The sequence below is a fragment of the Bufo gargarizans genome, chromosome 5, assembly GCF_014858855.1.
Source record: "Bufo gargarizans isolate SCDJY-AF-19 chromosome 5, ASM1485885v1, whole genome shotgun sequence".
Taxonomy (NCBI): Eukaryota; Metazoa; Chordata; class Amphibia; order Anura; family Bufonidae; genus Bufo; species Bufo gargarizans.
In genome coordinates this window covers 13816930-13834718 of record NC_058084.1, presented here as the reverse complement: position 1 = coordinate 13834718, position 17789 = coordinate 13816930, and the positions used below count along the sequence as shown (strand labels likewise).

General features: G+C 42.2%; 1 protein-coding gene across 1 annotated transcript in view; it reads left to right on the top strand.

Annotated features, from left to right (window-relative positions):
- Positions 1–17789, top strand: part of TRAPPC9 (trafficking protein particle complex subunit 9) — a 488202-nt gene that overhangs the window by 325197 nt on the left and 145216 nt on the right. The gene's annotated exons all lie outside the window — the stretch shown is intronic.

Below are 17789 nucleotides of genomic sequence, written 5' to 3'. Positions count from 1 at the left end.
GTCTAATATACCTGCTACCTGGTTCTCTGGTGGTCCCTTATGTTTGGATTGACCACCAGAGGACACAGGTAGCTGTGTAAAGATATTTCTCTCACCCAGCATGGGTATATGTAAAATGACACCCCAAAACACATTCCCCAACTTCTCCTGAGTACGGCGATACCAGATGTGTGACACTTTTTTGCAGCCTAGGTGGGCAAAGGGGCCCACATTCCAAAGAGCACCTTTCGGATTTTACCGGTCATTTTTTACAGATTTTGATTTCAAACTACTTCTCACGCATTTGGGCCCCTAAAATGCCAGGGCAGTATAACTACCCCACAAGTGACCCCATTTTGGAAAGAAGACACCCCAAGGTATTTCGTGATGGGTTCATGGAAGTTTTTATTTTTTGTCACAAGTTAGTAGAATATGAGACTTTGTAAGAAAAAAAATAAAATAAATAAATCATAATTTTCCGCTAACTTGTGACAAAAAAATAAAAAATTCTAGGAACTCACTATGCCCATCAGTGAATACCTAGGGTGTCTACTTTCCGAAATGGGGTCATTTGTGGGGGGTTTCTACTGTCTGGGCATTGTAGAACCTCAGGAATCATGACAGGTGCTCAGAAAGTCAGAGCTGCTTCAAAAAGCGGAAATTCACATTTTTGTACCATAGTTTGTAAACGCTATAACTTTTACCCAAACCATTTTTTTTTTACCCAAACATTTTTTTTTTATCAAAGACATGTAGAACAATAAATTTAGCGAGAAATGTATATATGGATGTCGTTTTTTTTGCAACATTTTACAACTGAAAGTGAAAAATTTCATTTTTTGCAATTTTTTTTTAACATTTCGATTAATAACAAAAAAAGTAAAAATGTCAGCAGCAATGAAATACCACCAAATGAAAGCTCTATTAGTGAGAAGAAAAGGAGGTAAAATTCATTTGGGTGGTAAGTTGCATCACCGAGCAATAAACGGTGAAAGTAGTGTAGTGCAGAAGTGTAAAAAGTGGCCTGGTCATTAAGGGGGTTTCAGCTAGGGGGGGGGTTGAAGTGGTTAAAGGGGTTGTCCGGTTTCAGGAGGAGACCAGGTGACGCAGTAAAGATCATTACTTAATGGCACATCTTGCACCATCATTCCGGTTCTCTCTGCCGAGCTCTTTTTACCCAGCTGCAGAAGTAATGTCACGCTGACAAGACGAGACCGCTGCAGCCAATCGCTGGCCTCTTTGGTGCACCGCTGCATCTGGGTAGTTAGTGTCCTGGTGGATCTGCCAGGTAGGTACTGATTAGTATACCAGTACAGAACATTCGGAAAGTCTTCATACAGTTTCACTTTTTCCCATTTTTTTGTTGCAGCCTTGTGCTAAAATTTAAAAAATCCAATCAATCTGCATCAGTTTCCCATAATGAGAAAGTGAAAACAGAATGTTCCAAATCTTTGCTAATTTATTGAAAAGTAAAATCTAAAGTCTTGCATTGACATAAGTATTGAGACCTTTTACTCAGGACTTAGTTAAAGCCCCTTTGGCAGTGATTGCAGTCTCCGGTCTTCTTGGGGATGATGGCACAAGGTTTGCACACCTGGATTTGGGGATTTGCGGCCATTCTTCTCTGCAGATCCTCTGGCGCTCTGTCAGGTTAGATAGGGACTGTCGATGGACAGCCAATTTCAGGTCTCCCCATGGATTTTTAATTGGGTTCAAGTCGGGGCTCTGTCTCGGTCACTCAAGGACATTCACAGAGTTGTCCCTAAGCCGCTCCTGTGTTATTTTGGCTGTGTGCTTAGGGTCATTGTCTTGAAAGGTGAAACTTTGGCCCAGTCTGGAGTCCAGAGCTCTGGATTAGGTCTTTAATAAGAATATCTCTGTACTTTGCTTCATTCAGCTTTCCCTCCACCCTGACCAGTCTCAAAGTTTCCACAGCATGATGCTGCCACTGCCGTGCTTCACTGTAGGGATGGTATCGGGCAGCGCCCAGTTTCCTCCAGACATCACTCTCAGACTAGAGAATCTTGTTTCTCATAGTCTGAGAGTCATTTAAGAGTTTTTTGGTACCTAAACTCCAGATTGGGGTAGTGCTGCAGTAATGGTTGACCTTCTGGAAGTTTCTCTCATCTGCTCACAGGATCTTTAGAGCTCAGCCATAGCGACCATTGGGTTCTTGATCACCTCTCTTACCAAGGCCTTGATTATGTAGTTTGGTAGGGCGGCCATCTCCAAGAAGAGTTTTGCTTGTTTCAAACTTCTTCCATTTAAGAATTATGGAGGCCCCTGTGCTCTTCAGAATTCTCTGTAATGTTTTTGTCCCCTTCTCCAGATCTTTGCCTCCTCACAATCCTGTCTCTGAGCTCTACAGGCAATTCTTTTCTCCTCATGGCTTGGTTTTTGCTCTGATATGCATTGTCAGCTCTGAGATCTTATATAGACAGGGCCGTGTCTTACCAAATCATGTCCAATAAACTGATTTTACCACTCGTGACTCCAATCAAGCTGTAGGAAAATCTCAAAGATAATCCAGAGAAATGGGAGGCCCCCGAGCTAAATGTCAAGTGTCATACCAAAGGGTCTGAATACTTATGTTATTTTTCAAAAATTCTGCTTTCTCGATTAGAATGACTTGTACAAGAAATTTCTGGTGTTACTGGTGCCTCCTACTAATGCTATGCATTGGGCATCAGTATTTAACCAGTATTTAATGCTGGACGTTTCTTGTCATTTTGATTGAGAAAGCTAGTTGGATAACTAGTGAAACATCCTCAAGAGGAAATAAAAGATCAGGTCTTTATTTGCAAGCCAGTCCCCAGGTTTCCTGAAACTGGTCAACCACTTTAAAAACTGTATGGACTGAAGTAAGGAGAGCCCTTGCTTGGTTTAGCTCCCCCACTGTACATAATGAGTGGTGAACACATTTGAAAAACCATCCTGAGGGTCTTCCCACCTGTCTCTCCATTTGGGGAGGAGAATGGATGAACAAAGGCTGTCTGAGCCAGCTTCGAGAATTATCTTCTCCTATTAGGCTCTTTTAAGACTGGGTTAGGCAGTACCCATCCAAATGTTTCTCAGTGGAAACCTCAAACGTATAGGTAACAGTAAAAAATGGTCCACTTCATGGATACTGACTGGACAGAGGCCAGAAGAAGACTCTTTAGGCCTCCTTAGAATGAATGGGGTCTATATGTGGTGGAAATCTCCCGCACCCTTTATTCTGTACTCTATGCTGACATTTTGACATTTCTCCACCTCGTGTCCATACCCAATCACTATGGACACCATGGTCTCATCTTAGCACTAGTGGTCTTCACAGTTGATGATCGCTTTACCTGTTTTATTGCATACACAGCTGCAATACTCAATACCACCTTATAATGTCCAAGGAAGATTGAGTGTTCGTTGTCACATAGTGTTAGTAACGCACCTTACCTGCCTCTCCAGTGCCAACCATGCATCCCTTGTATTTAAGTGTATGGCTTGCAGAATTGAATTCAGTTTCGACCTTTTCTTGACCGTTCTGCCACGCTCAGCACATGGATGAAGCCGCCTTATACTCTATGAATATTTATACAAAGCAAATTCCGCTGAGCTCTCACTAACAGGTTAATAGGATTCCTCAATTACTGCTTAGACATGGACAACAACAAATTCTGCAGCATCCGAGGAGTTCAGCTCCTGGTTATTGATCCTTCAATATATACCCATTGTTCTCCTCATCAAGGTCCAGATCAATGAAGCTTCTCTTCTGACCTTGTGATGTCGATGCGGTTGCTGAAAATGTCAAACAGGGTCAGATATTGGATTGGGGACGATGGTGCCTGTTAGCAATGTATGTATATAAAAGGTTAGGCGATGAAAAGATAGACTTAAGGGAATATGCAAGTTAGAACAATCTAGTGATCGGTGGGAATGGACCACCACTGATTAGAACTTACCAAGTGCCATATGTCACCATTTGCAGATATGACAAATCAGTGGGGCAATCAGTGAACCAGATGATGGTTGATCTTTGAAACTTTAGCTTTCTACAAAGTAATTTTTATGTATTTCTTTGATTAATTTGTCTAAGCTCTTGAAGAACATTGCACCCTCATGGTGTGGTACTTTGTCAGGGGCAGTTTTACACTCTTGGAGTTTGTTCCTCTCTGATAATGACACTATAAAGAGCACTTAACATTGTATTAGGTTGGGAATGATCTCCACCTCGCGTGAACTCGCCCGCAGTAATGCTGGCATTGGGAATTTGCGTCATGTTTGCCTTTGAAAGTTACTGAGGTCCTGATCACCTCAGGCCATGTCACCAAAGCGAGGGGAAAGTGACACATGGGGAGATTTAGTCAAAGTCCTGTCAGGCTTTGGATTTTAAATAGAAACCCGTGAGATGCATCCGAGTCTTATGCAATGAAGTCATTGGAATGCACTTGTACAGCTCAGCTTTGGATGCTTGGCTTGGACAGGGACAATATATTTACATAGTCATGGATGCCACATATCACAGAACAGGTAATCTCTGGCTGTCTTGTGGTTACAGTATTGTAAGCCCAGCATCTATTGAATATGAATCTACTAATGCTTCAATGGTCACCTGTCCTTTTTCCCCCATTTTAAGATATTTGGTGTAAAAACATTTCACTCACATCATGCTTTACCGGGCCTGAGCCCAGTGCCGTCCCCTGCTACAACATTAACTACTACACATCTCATATGTACAAGAATATAACTAATATAACACTGCTCCTATGTACAAGAATATAACTACTATAATACTGCTCCTATGTACAAGAATATAACTACTATAATACTGCTCCTATGTATAAGAATATAACTACTATAATACTGCTCCTATGTACAAGACTATAACTACTATAATACTGCCTCCTATGTACAAGAATATAACTAGTATAATACTGCCTCCTATGTGCAAGAATATAGCTACTATAATACTGCTCCTATGTACAAGAATATAACTACTATTATACTGCTCCTATGTATAAGAATATAACTACTATAATACTGCTCCTATGTACAAGAATATAACTACTATAATACTGCTTCCTGTGTACAAGAAAATAACTACCATAATACTGCTCCTATGGACAAGAATATAGCTACTATAATACTGCTCCTATATACAAGACTATAACTACTATAATACTGCTCCTATGTACAAGAATATAACTACTATAATACTGCTCCTATGTACAAGAATATAACTACTATAATACTGCTCCTATGTACAAGAATATAACTACTATAATACTGCTCCTATGTACAAGAATATAACTACTATAATACTGCTCCTATGTACAGGAATATAACTACTATAATACTGCCTCCTATGTACAAGAATATAACTACTATAATACTGCTCATATGTATAAGAATATAACTGCTATAATATTGTTCCTTATCTTTAGAAATGTAACAACTGTATAACAGGTTATATAGGGATTTCTCTGCTACATTGCTGATAACTTGCTCCACTGGTGTAAATGCATTGGAAGCAGCAGAAGTAGAGGAGAACTCTGAGCGTTACCTTTATCCTGTTGTCACGGCTGAGGATGGGGAAAACCCTCAGCCGTGCGGTGCCAGAAGATGTTAGGCTGCTCGGCCAGGACAACAGGATTAGGGAGCAGGTCACCTCCTAAAGCGTCCTTAACCTGACCCTAACTCCTAGCTGCATTGGCCGACCTTGAAGGTAGGAGGGCCCATGCTCAGGAACCTCGGATCCCTAACTCACCCTCCGACCGGTCCCTGAACTAGGAGTCCAGGTAAGACTGCCTGTTCCTTCTGGACACGGAGGAACAGGGGTCTCACTGGCCAAGCTACAAGGAATGGGGAAACACATACAACATACAGATATGACAGGCGAACTACTAGTTCCACACGTCACAGCCACGCTGACTGGAACCCATGCATGCATTACTAATGTCCACAGAACAACTAGAGGACACAGCACACATAACACACAGGTAACCAGGACATCCGTAGTTGCACTAAACAGAGACAAAGGAAAACATCATCTGAACATCAAGACATAAACTTCACAGATAAACCTATGACCACAAGGGTAGCCCTCACTGGCAGGTGATATACACAGGAGGCTGCTCCAGCTATGCATGGCTGAAGCAACCCACTGACACATGCCAAACACTGAGGCTTTATAGGCCTAAGAGGCCACACCCACACAGACACACCCAGTGTCTCACACACACAGAAAGGAAGTTAACTCTTCCAACACCAGGGAAGGGAAAACACCACTTAAAGGGGAAGTGTCCAAACCAAGATCACACTGTGGCTGTTGCCACAGGCAACGACATGGGTGGCAACCATGTCCTGGGAGTCAGCCCGAAGGCCGGGACACTGCCACCACATGTACACATCCAACCAAACGTTGCCACGGGCAGCCACAGTGAAGGGAAGAGTCCTAGTGCACACACAACACAAAACGCAGTGCACGCCAGACAAACAAACACAACACCCAACATGAAGGTTGTTAGGTGCAACCGCATGCCATGCAGCAAGCTGCCCAGCACAGCTCAGGCTGCTCTGCTGAAACCAACACATACAACTAGTTGCCCGCGGCAACCACAAGTGAGGCCACAAACCAGCGGCCCTCACCTGTGATTGAACACCAAAACCAAACCGCAGGCAACCGCATGCGGTTGAGGAGTCACGACCATAACCGTGGCCGTGACACCTGTGCAGAGTGCATGCAGGGGGCGGTAGTGCAGGAAGTGATGTCTGACACATTAGAAACCTTTATGTGAGGGACCAGAGTGGAAGGTCACTTATAGTAACTATGAATTGTGGCCGGAGTTACCCCTTACAAGCAGTGACCCCTTCTAGAAGTGCATCATTATATCAGTTCCCCCTGTATTTATTGTACATTTTACAGACATTTTGCAGCCTTGGCTTCCATGTTCTCTCACGAGGCGAGTGTCGGTCTCTGGCCGGCTGTACGCTGCTGATAGACTTCATCTTGGCTCTGGTGACGGGATCATTTCTTTTTTTCGGATGTCAAGAGAAAACTTTTGTCCTTTTCCCTGTTTAACTTTTTGAGTGCAATCACTTTGTTCTAGTAAAGGATGTGATCCCCCGGAGAGACTGATCCCAGATCATACGCCGCGTTATGCTCATTGACAAGCTCAGGCTGATACGCGGACATCTTGACTTGATAAATCAGTGTCAGCTCTCTGTTCTAAGTGGGCTGGGTGCAATGGGGAAGAGCCGGTGAAATCGAGGAAGAAAGAGAAAGCGGCTCTGATTTTCATATCATATGCTTTACATAATCCTGACAGGGCTGCGTGACTCCCGCTACCAGTTCCTATCATCAGAGGACTCTTGTGTGAACTGTCTATTATGTATTGCCGGTTTGTTATACTTCCAGGAGAGCTGAACGTTTGTAGAAGATGAAAGGGACTATTGCTTCTGTATGATCGGTGAGGTCACCCCGACATTCCATAATTGGCTGGAAAGTCATATGGACCCTGCTAGGTTAAAGGGTTTCTGTTACCTGGCTGAGATTAGCGATTATTAGTGCCATCTCGCTGCTTAAAGCCGTTATTGAGAAAAACTAACTTTTATAATATGCTAATTAGCCTCTAGGAGCAGGGGGGGTGTTTGCACCTGCCCCTAGAGGCACCTCTTTTCACGCCCTTCTTCTTTTGATTGACAGGGCATGCGTCTCTTGTATGACGTTACAGAATATTTTCTTTTTTTTACAGCTATTATCTGTTTTTTACCAGAGATTTGGAAGACCTACAACTAGCTTTTAAGAGTCTGAGAAGTAATCTTTGCTTCCAGTGACTCCAACGCAGACCTAAATGAGACACATGGGTATGGTCCATTGTTGGGTGAGTCATTGCCCCAGTACGGAACATTCCATGAATCTGCTCTTTCTCGGTTATCCGTCCAGATCGTCTATCCATTCACTCACCCAAAAAGCAGAAGGATCCATCCACTATGTAGTTTCTGGCACTAGCGTACTTCAACTTACTCCCGTTCACTAGTACCCCGGCACAGCCGGTACACAATGGACAGAACCTTCTTCATTCACTCTATAGTTTGCGGTATCAGGAGTGGCAGAATCAGCTGATTGGTGGTGGTTCCTGGTGTTGGACTCCCACCAATTTGATATTGTTGACCTATCCTGAGGATAGCATTATCTAAGTAATGTAATACATAAGAGAGGTGAAGCTTCCCTGCCTGTGACGGGTTAATACACGGCGGTTGGATTTTTCCACCCGTTGTGTGGGTATAACCCTTTTCTTTCCATGTGCAGCTGGACATAATGTCTGATTGCTGCTGCCGTTGACTTCAGCGTGCGATTTTATGAGTGACCGCATCAGCCTTTCATCTCGCCTCTGTCTCTCCCAGTCATTTTATGTTCCTCGCCAACAGCTCTGCGCTGTGTCCCAAAATAACACAGTTACTAAAAAAAGCCATTGTGCCTTGTGTGTCATGGCGTCCTCTCAGGCGTGCTGTTTCAACGGCCTGCCAGGACGGATATGGTTAATGACCAGTTACTGACCTACATACAGATGATCGCTACCGATACCGTGCCAGACCAGTGCGGCTGCTTCTTCCATAGATAACCTTGTGTATAAAAAGAAACATCTGGATTGTTATCAGTAACAAAGAATCATCATAAAAGTAATTTCAACATTAAACAAACTCCTTATTGGTGCTGTTTTTGAAACCCCCTCCAAAGTAGGATTTCAAAAAAAATTATAATGTAGTTATGTTGCGTGATTGTATTAAGTAATATAATTAGACTATGCCTTGATGACTGGGGTTTAGAAGATGGGGCAAGGCTAGGCTTTGGCTTCTTTCAGATGGTTCTGATGGGGCCCTTGCTCTTTTTCTTCTCTGTTGGGTGCAAATCTTACCCTCCATTCTATATAGGCACTCCAATATTCTCCATTGAACCGCCCAACCTTGGTATATGTGCCTCCTGAGGTTTTGAAACTGCAAATACCGGAGCTCGATAAAGGAAAACTTGGTGCAAATAGTCATTGGTTGGTTGGAGCAAGATCTTACAGCTGTCACTGCTGTCATGGTCTGGTGGTAGTGGACCGTGACACTTTAGCCGTGCATGCTTGTTGCTGGTGGCAACGTGTAGTTTTTAGCATGTTTACACACTTCCCCTTTAAGGTTGTTGTCCCTTTCCATTCTCGTGGGTATGGGGTTAAAGTGTGAGCAAGGTGTTGCTGGGTGTGGGCTCTTGTTGTGTGGCATGTAAGTGCTGTTGTTCTAGTGTGTGTTCTTTGCGCTGGGTGCTTACCTGCCAATTTGGTTTATGCTACTGTCTGTCCCTTTCCTTGTTGCTAGTGTCATGGATGAATAAGTCGTCTACTAGCCCTGACATTATTACCAGGGATCTCTACTACACGTTTCCACCGGCAACAAGCATGCACGGCTAAAGTGTCACGGTGCAGTACCACCAGACCATGACAGCCACATGTTCCTAATTATTCCCATGGGTCTTGGGTCAGGGCAGCCCTGTTCTACTAAACAAACATTTAATTTTCTCATTCCCGGATCATGTAAGAAAATCGTTGTCGAAGACGATAATCCTTCAGTATTATGAGCTAATCAGTGCAGCACGCTCATCTCAAACAGTCCCAGACTTCTCACTCTATGTAGTTATTGATTTCTCATCACCACCTAATGGGGCCCAAATACAGTAGAGTATAAATGGTAATGGTACTGAGATATCTAATAAATTACATATTATCTTGGATGTGATTTTGCCAGCATCTGAGGGAACTGAACATGTGCTTGCTGCTCTGACGTTTAATAATTTAAATAATTTTTGGGCTTACTTTTGCCCAAGGTTGCATAAAATGGAGTATTGAGAGGCTCCTCAGTTAAGTATATCATCATCTAATTGTCTTAACTGCTCATGGCTGTTAGGTCTATCTCCATATACTGGAATAGGAAAGGTTAAAAAAATTAAGCAGTACATGAAGGATTCCAAAAACAATTCCAGTAAACAATGGCATAAATTGTTAGGGTGGGTTCAGATCTCCATTTAACTGATCTGGCAGAGAACATCCTGCCGGAGTTCACTGGATATGGCATAGATGAATACTGCTGTTTACTGCATTTTGGTGGGATCTGGCAGGGATCCATCCGTTTTCCAGAATGAGTGACGAGTTTCGGCTGGATCTCGTAAACTTTGCCGGGCTGTTCTCTGCCAGAACATTCTGCGGGAGCAGTTAAATGGAATGAGAACCTACCCTTACAGTAATTGACTTTTTCAATGTTTTTTTGTGCCATGATATCATGGTGAGACGTGATATGGCACTCAGGTTTAGAACTGCTACATCTGTATGTTTTTCAGCCTCTTGTTTTGAGGAGTCCAATCCAAGGGGGTTGTCACCAACTTCTTCTCATTGGAAGACCTTTGCTGGTTACACCAAGATGAAATGCAGTGATCACCACCTCTTATTTGGTTGACAAAATCTGTCTCTTTAGCGATACCTGTAGGGTGCCATTCTCTAATCGAATGTCCAACCCATTAGATAGCCGTGAAACATGACTAGAAATAATAGCCAATCTAGACATATCCATCTGTAAAGAACATTCTTGCTCCTTGTCGGTACAGAGCACTGTACTGGTTAGCTGACATGCCTTTGACACAGCTCCTTGAAGGTACTTGTTCTCCTAGCAGAGATCCAGGCAATGCTTCTTGGGGAAAAATATACATATCAGCTCTCCTCCAAAAGTATTCACGTCCAACCTATAATCCTACCGAGTTAATCTTCAGGAAGACAAAAAAAATATAATCTATAAGGTGAACACCAATTTCCCAACAATAGGGAAAATATACCTTACCAACTCTAAATCTGGTATCTTCAGAAATCTAGTACAAATAACTTGACATTATTCTTTCAAGAAAGTAAGCCATCTTAAGCCATGTTTGCACTTTTGGCTGATTGAGAGAGATGAGTGAGTTTATAATGTAAGGGTCATTTCATTATGGCGACCTAGATTTATACGTTTTTTCCTTCTGTATGTTGTGTGGTCAGGACAGAACATGATGGATCCAACCATTGTGACACCCATAAGTTTTAATGGAGAGAGTCCATTGTCTTTACTATGATTGTGAACAAGACGAATACCAGCTCGTTCTTGGGATCAGTAATGGTTCCAGCATTCAAACCCCTGTGAGTTATATTTTTACTTATCGTATTAATAAATTGTACAGCAGTGAGTTGGGGTGGGAGACCTTTTTTTAAGAGTGGTACTGTAATATTGTTGGCCATCACTTTCTGATCTGCAGCAGTCCCGCCGGTCAGACAAGTGAAAGGTCCACTTCATTGTTTGCACTGGCGAAATACGGTAACATGCATTTGGCATTTGCGGACTGTGCCTACTACAATTCATTACCATTAACTTGTGAGCTGCAGCACCAGGCATAGCCTAGGGAATAAAGTAAGGCCACTCAGCTGATTGTCAGGGGTGTGGAGCATTGGACAGTCTCAGAAAATTCATCTGAGGCAACCTCTTTCAACGTTTCCTAGATCCTTTTCCATGTCAGTGTTACCGAGTTGACAGAACGATTATCCAATTCTCCAGACTCCTGCTCGTAGTTCCACCCTCCAATAAACATTTGATTTTGCCAGGGAAAGCCTTGGCTATCATAGGCATTTCCTCGGTAGTTATTATATGGTGACCATTGAAATATATGGCCATCTATGTAATCTAAGGACAGCACCAGTCTGCCAGAACGGGAGCCACTCTGTAAGGCCTCTTTTACACTAGCAAGTTTTCCGTCCAGGTGCAACACGTAAAGCAAATGCTTAGCATCCGGACTGAATCTTGTTGTTCTATATTCTGTGTTTTTCACGCAGCTCTGCTTCCATAGAAGTGAATGGGGCTTGCGTAAAAAAAAGCATTGCAGATGGATGCAATGCGTTTTTCACTAATGGTTTCCTGGGAAATAATGGCATCTCCTGGTTTTCAGATACTTCCAGGACTTATAGTAGAGCTGAATTTTATAACAACTGGATGGTTGCAAGAATAACGTTATGATGGGTGTATCAAGACTGGCGGGCAACAAGCCTCAGAAGTAAAGGTGAAATAGGTGACAGGAACTGTATAATGATGGTAAGCAGATTAAGGAGATGGTAGGCTGTTCTTGGATGGTCATGATATACAGGTTGAGAACGGATGAATAATGTTGAACAGAAATAAAAACATCAACAAAAACTGTTCCTGATCTGGAAAGTGAACCCAGTAAGACAGCTAAAATGACAATAAAAAGCGAATAACAATCTCAGTGCTGGCAGCAATGAAAGATAGAAGGACTACAGATCCCAAACTACCCAGACACAAATAGATTAGAACAGGATACTAGGAATTCAAAAAGAAGCCGGATATAAATGCACAGTGCTATCGCTATACTCAGCAACATAACAGCTGAAAACAGGAACATTTAAAGGAAAGTCAATCAATCAAAACTCCTCAAGACGCTCACCTGACCAAATATCAGGTTTAACTGCCCCTGCTTTTAACCCATTAAAATAAAGTTTCTCTCCGTTTTGGCTCATACAGGGTGATCCAGAGCTTGGGACATCTGTCTGTGTTGTACATACACACTAATATGGATATGCATAGAGGTTGTCTTCATAAGACAACCTCTTTAACTTTTTTTAGACCATTTTATGGCTACCTTAATTGAAAGAGTTCTCGATGGTGGAAGGTTCCCACACTCTCAACACTAGTGTTGCATTTAATGGCGGTGTTAGGAAAAGCTGGTGACTCAGTGTTAAGTTTAAGAAAGATATTTAAGAAGACGTGTTTAAGTGTCTGGAAATGTCTCGCAGGTAGGGGGTTTATTTAAGCAAGATCTGATTACAGTTACTTGGACACATTATGTATATCAGATGTTCTCCCTGCCTGCTGGGCCACCACCGTCACCAGGGCCTTGTAGACGTGCTAACAGTTTATTAGGTACACTGTGCATTAGTCACACTCATTAAGTGCATGGCTCGTTCATTACACAACACGTGCCCAAAGGGAAGGGTGACGAGAAGCTTGTGTCAAATTCAATGGTTGACCCCCCAATTCTTCTAGCATAGAATACATGTCTTCTCTTACATCATAGGAAGGGGAAATTCGTTTATTGCAGTCTCACTAAAGATAATGATACAAGTAGCAATGGCCGGGGTAAGGTGTTGCTGGTCTCATAGATGATACCGCTTAAATTACAATATTGCAAAGACATAGCGATAGCGACGTTAGCTTGTGAGGTCCATTGGGGACAGAGAGCAATGATAATGTCTGTAAAACGCTGTGGAATATGTCAGCGCTATATAAGTGAGTACAATAAATAAAATAAAATTGATATGATATAGATACAATGCATTCGGAAAGTCTTCAGACCCTTTCACATTTTTTTATTAATTTTTTTTAGCACAAGGCCGTAACATAAAATGTAAAAAAAAAAAAAAAATAAGTATTCCCCATCAATTTGCACTCAATACTAGTGTTGAGCGAACTTGTGTTTTAAGTTCGGCGTCTTAAGTTCGGTTTTGGGTTATCGAAGAATCGCGTTATGGATTCCTCTACCACGGACCATAACGGAATTTAGAATCTATAACGCGAACCCAATCTTTAGACGCCAGACTTAAAACACAAGTTCACTCCACACTACTCAATACCTATAATGACAAAGTGAAAAGAGAATGTTTTTAAAAATGGAAAATGCTGAAATGTTGCATGGTCATACGTATTCAGATCCTTTGCTATGACACTTGAAGGTTAGCACCCTCCCATTTCTCTTGATCATCTTGAGATGTTCCTACAACTAGATTGGAGTCACCTGTGGTAAATTCAGTTGATTGGACAAGATTTGGAAAGACACCGCCCTGTCTATATTAGATCTTACAGCTGACAATGCGTATTGGAGCCAAAATCGAGCCATTAGGAGGAAAGAACTGCCTGTAGAGCTCAGAGCCAGGATTGTGTGGAGGCACAGATCTGTAGAAGGGTACATCTCTACTGCACTGCAGGTCCCCCAGAGCACAGTGGGCTCCATAATTATTAAATGGAAGAAGTTTGGAACAAATAGGACTCTTGCTAGAGCTTGCTAAGTAATCGGAGGAGAAGGGCCTTGGTAGGAGAGGTGATCAAAAGACCAATGATCTCTCTTGATTACCTCCAAAGATCCTCTGTGCAGATAGGAAAAACTTCTAGAAGGTTAACCATCACTGCAGCACTTTACCAATCTGGCCTTTATGGCAGACCTTCCAAAAAGAAGCCTCTCCTCAGTAAGACATATGAAAGCCGCCTGGGGTTTGCAAAAAAGCACCTAAAGGAATGTGAGAAACAAGATTCTCTGGTCGGATAAAACCAAGATTGGCCTCAATTCTAAGCATCATGTCTGTAGGAAACCAGGTACTGCTCATTACCTGCCCAATACTATCCCTACAGTGAAGCATGGTGATGGCAGCATCATGCTGTGAGGACAGGGAGACTGGTCAGGATTGTGTAAATGCTGAATGGAGCAAAGTACAGAGATACTCTTATTGAAAACCTGATCCAGAGAGCTCTGGACCTCAGACTTGGCCAAAGGTTCACCTTCCAACAAGACAGTGACCCTAAGCACAGCCAAGACATCACAGTAGCTGCTTAGGGACAACTCTGTGAACGTCCTTGAGTGGCCCAACCAGAGCCCTGACTTGAACCCAATGGAACATCTCTGGAGAGACCTGAAAATGGCTGTCCACTGTCAGCCTCCATCCCTCCTGAAGAAGGAAAAGAAGAAAAGGGAACCTCTATATCGGCGCTGTCAGCAGGAGTCAGATACCAGGTGAGTACTGTTAAAAACAGATAGTAATTTTTATTTGCAGTCAACGCGTTTCAAGGCGGAGCGCCCTCTTCATCAGGACAGTAATCACATGTCATCTACATACGTGCAAAACACGCCCTTGTCTGCCCCCTCTCCCTTCCCCACCCCCTGGCCGTCGCGCCAAAAGTGTTTTAAAAACCTGTATGTAGATGACATGTGATTACTGTCCTGATGAAGAGGGCGCTTTTACCAATACTCACACATGAGGCGCTGCCTCCGGTCTCCTCCTTCTCTTTCCAACCTGACAGAGCTTGAGAGGATCTTCAGAGAAGAATGGCAGAAAAATCCCCAAATCCAGGTGAGAAAACCTTGTGGCGTCATACCCAAGAAGACTGGAAGATGTAATTATTGCCAAAGGTGCTTCAACGAAGCCCTGAGTAAAGGGGCTGAACACAAGTGTCCTGAGTAAAGGGTCTGAATACTTATGTCAATGCAAGATTTTCATTTTTTCCTTTTCAATAAATTTGCAAATATTTAGAACATTCTGTTTTCAATTTCTCATTATGGGGGATTGAGTGCAGAATGATGGTGAAAAATGTGAAATTTGTTTAGCACAAGGTTGCAACATAACACAATGTGAATGCACTGTAGATACAGTATGCACCCATAAATAGACCATGGAGAGAGATCAGGTGTGTTATCTTTGTGTTTAGTCTTTTGAGGCATTTCATATTGTTCTTCTGTTTTTGTTAAGCCCCTCAATCTGGAAGGTCCTTGTCACTCATGTCCCCCCTCCCACTGACTCTGCCAGTAACTCAGCTTTTCCTGTTTGTCATTTTGTTTAATAATCCAATAATCCAATTTTGTTGCTGCACAGAAGATGTTTGTGGTTTATAAATAAATTATAATAATAATATCAGGCTGCATTAATATGTAATGCCCCTGACCTGGAAGCACCGATGGGAGTGCTGGCGTCGTAAGCCTGAAACATGGCAGTATTCAACCTCTGTGCAAGCAGATCTCCACGCCGGGCGCCTTCACCTACGAATTACCTTTCTTTACTCATTGCAGATTTTATTATTTATTTTTTACTAATTAATTTTTTATTTACTAAGCATTGGGCAGATGGAATATTTTAAGCAAATTAATTGTGTCAGAGAAGGGATCGGCTTGTATTATGTGGATTAAAGACGCTCCTTTTAATTTCTTACTCAGAGCAATTTGCTGCCCCAGTAATCAGGCACACAGAGCGCTGCGTTTAACCCTATGTGTGCAAGGTTCTCGCAATTCACCGATGTCTCCTTATTAGTTTGCTTCTTGAACGTTCTTAAATATTAAATTTTCCTGCTACCATATCTCATGTTACTTCAGTTTTTTTCATTGATGTTGTAATTGTGATTTTTCTTTATATATTTCTGCGTTTATTGCTGTTTCCTTGTATCAAGTGAAGAAACGAATGATTTAACATTGCAACGCCTGGAGATTGTGCTGCTGATGGCAGAAAAAGCTCAGTACAATGACACATAGCTTGTATTATGGGGAGCAACAATAGACGACTGTGTGTTTCTAGATCAGTTGTACAGTGGGTATTTTAGTAGCTCTAAGCTATTTCATTCCCTCCAATCCTTTCCTTGCTCCACATCTTTCTCCTTCTTTCTTTTTCTTTACTTTGCCCCCTCTTTATCTCTTTCCCTTCCTTTTCCTTATCATCCTTCTAGATTTTCTTCCCTCCTTCAATCCCTTCCGCCCTCATTTCCTTCCATTACTCCCTTTCCTCACCACCTGATTTACCTGCTTTCTTCCCTCGCTGCTGACCCTCCTTCTTATTCTCCTTCCAAATTGCTCCCTCTTTCATTAAGGGCTCATGCACACAAACGTATTATCTTTCCGTGTCCGTTCCGTTTTTTTGCAGACCGTATGTGGAACCATTCATTTTAACTGGTCCACAAAAAACGGAAGTTACTCCGTCTGCATTCCGTTTCCATATGTCCGTTCCGCAAAAAAATAGAACATGTCCTATTATTGTTCGCATTACGGACAAGGAATGTTATATTAGGGGCCAGCTGTTCTGTTCCACAAAATACGGTATGCACATGGACGTCATCCGTATTTTTTGCATACCGCAAAATACATACGGTCATGTGCATGAGCCCTTTCATCTTGAAATACACTCTCTGCTTTCTTTAATTTATCCTTCCCACTCCACTTCCAAACGTCCTTCTCTCCTTTCTTCACCCTCTTTATCCTCCTTACATCCTTCTTTCCATCATACTTTCATATGTTTTTTCCTCATTCCTTTACTTCCTTCTTCCTTCCTTTTTACCTTCCTTCATTCTTCTGCCTTCTCCCTTCCCTTCCTCCTTACTCACTTTTCTCATCATCTGCCTTTGTTGCTTCTTTCCCAACTTTCCCAACCTTCCTCCAGTCATACTTTCATATGTTCTTCCTTCCTTCATCTTCTTTCTTCCTACCTTCTTTCCTTCTCTCACCTTCTTACCTGCCTTCCTTCTACTTTTCTTTCCTTTCTTAGTTTTCAAGATGTCTACCGTGTTTCCTCTTTTCGTCCCTTTCTTGCCATTTTCACCCTCTGCTTACTTATTTCTTAATTTCCTCTTACTGTAATTTTTTTTCATCTCCTTTATGTCTTTCTTCCATTCCTCCTATCGACTTTCCCACCCTTCCTACCCTCCTTCCTTCCTTTTTTATATTTTCTTTACAGACATCTCGTTCGAAATAATCCTGAACTCGACACGCTCTACCTTCACATTGTGTACGCGGCTCAGAGTTTTCCTCTGAATCAGGACAGTGAAACTAATTGCCTTTTCCCAAATGACTGAATCTGATCATATTGACAATGTATGTGATTTTGAATTTCCTAATTTTCAGTCATTTATTTTCTAGATTTTATTTCCTAAATTTCACATTTTGTATTTTCCCCATTTTGGATGCCCATGAGAAGCCAATTTACCATTCAGGATGTTCTGGACTATAGGAGAAAGCACAA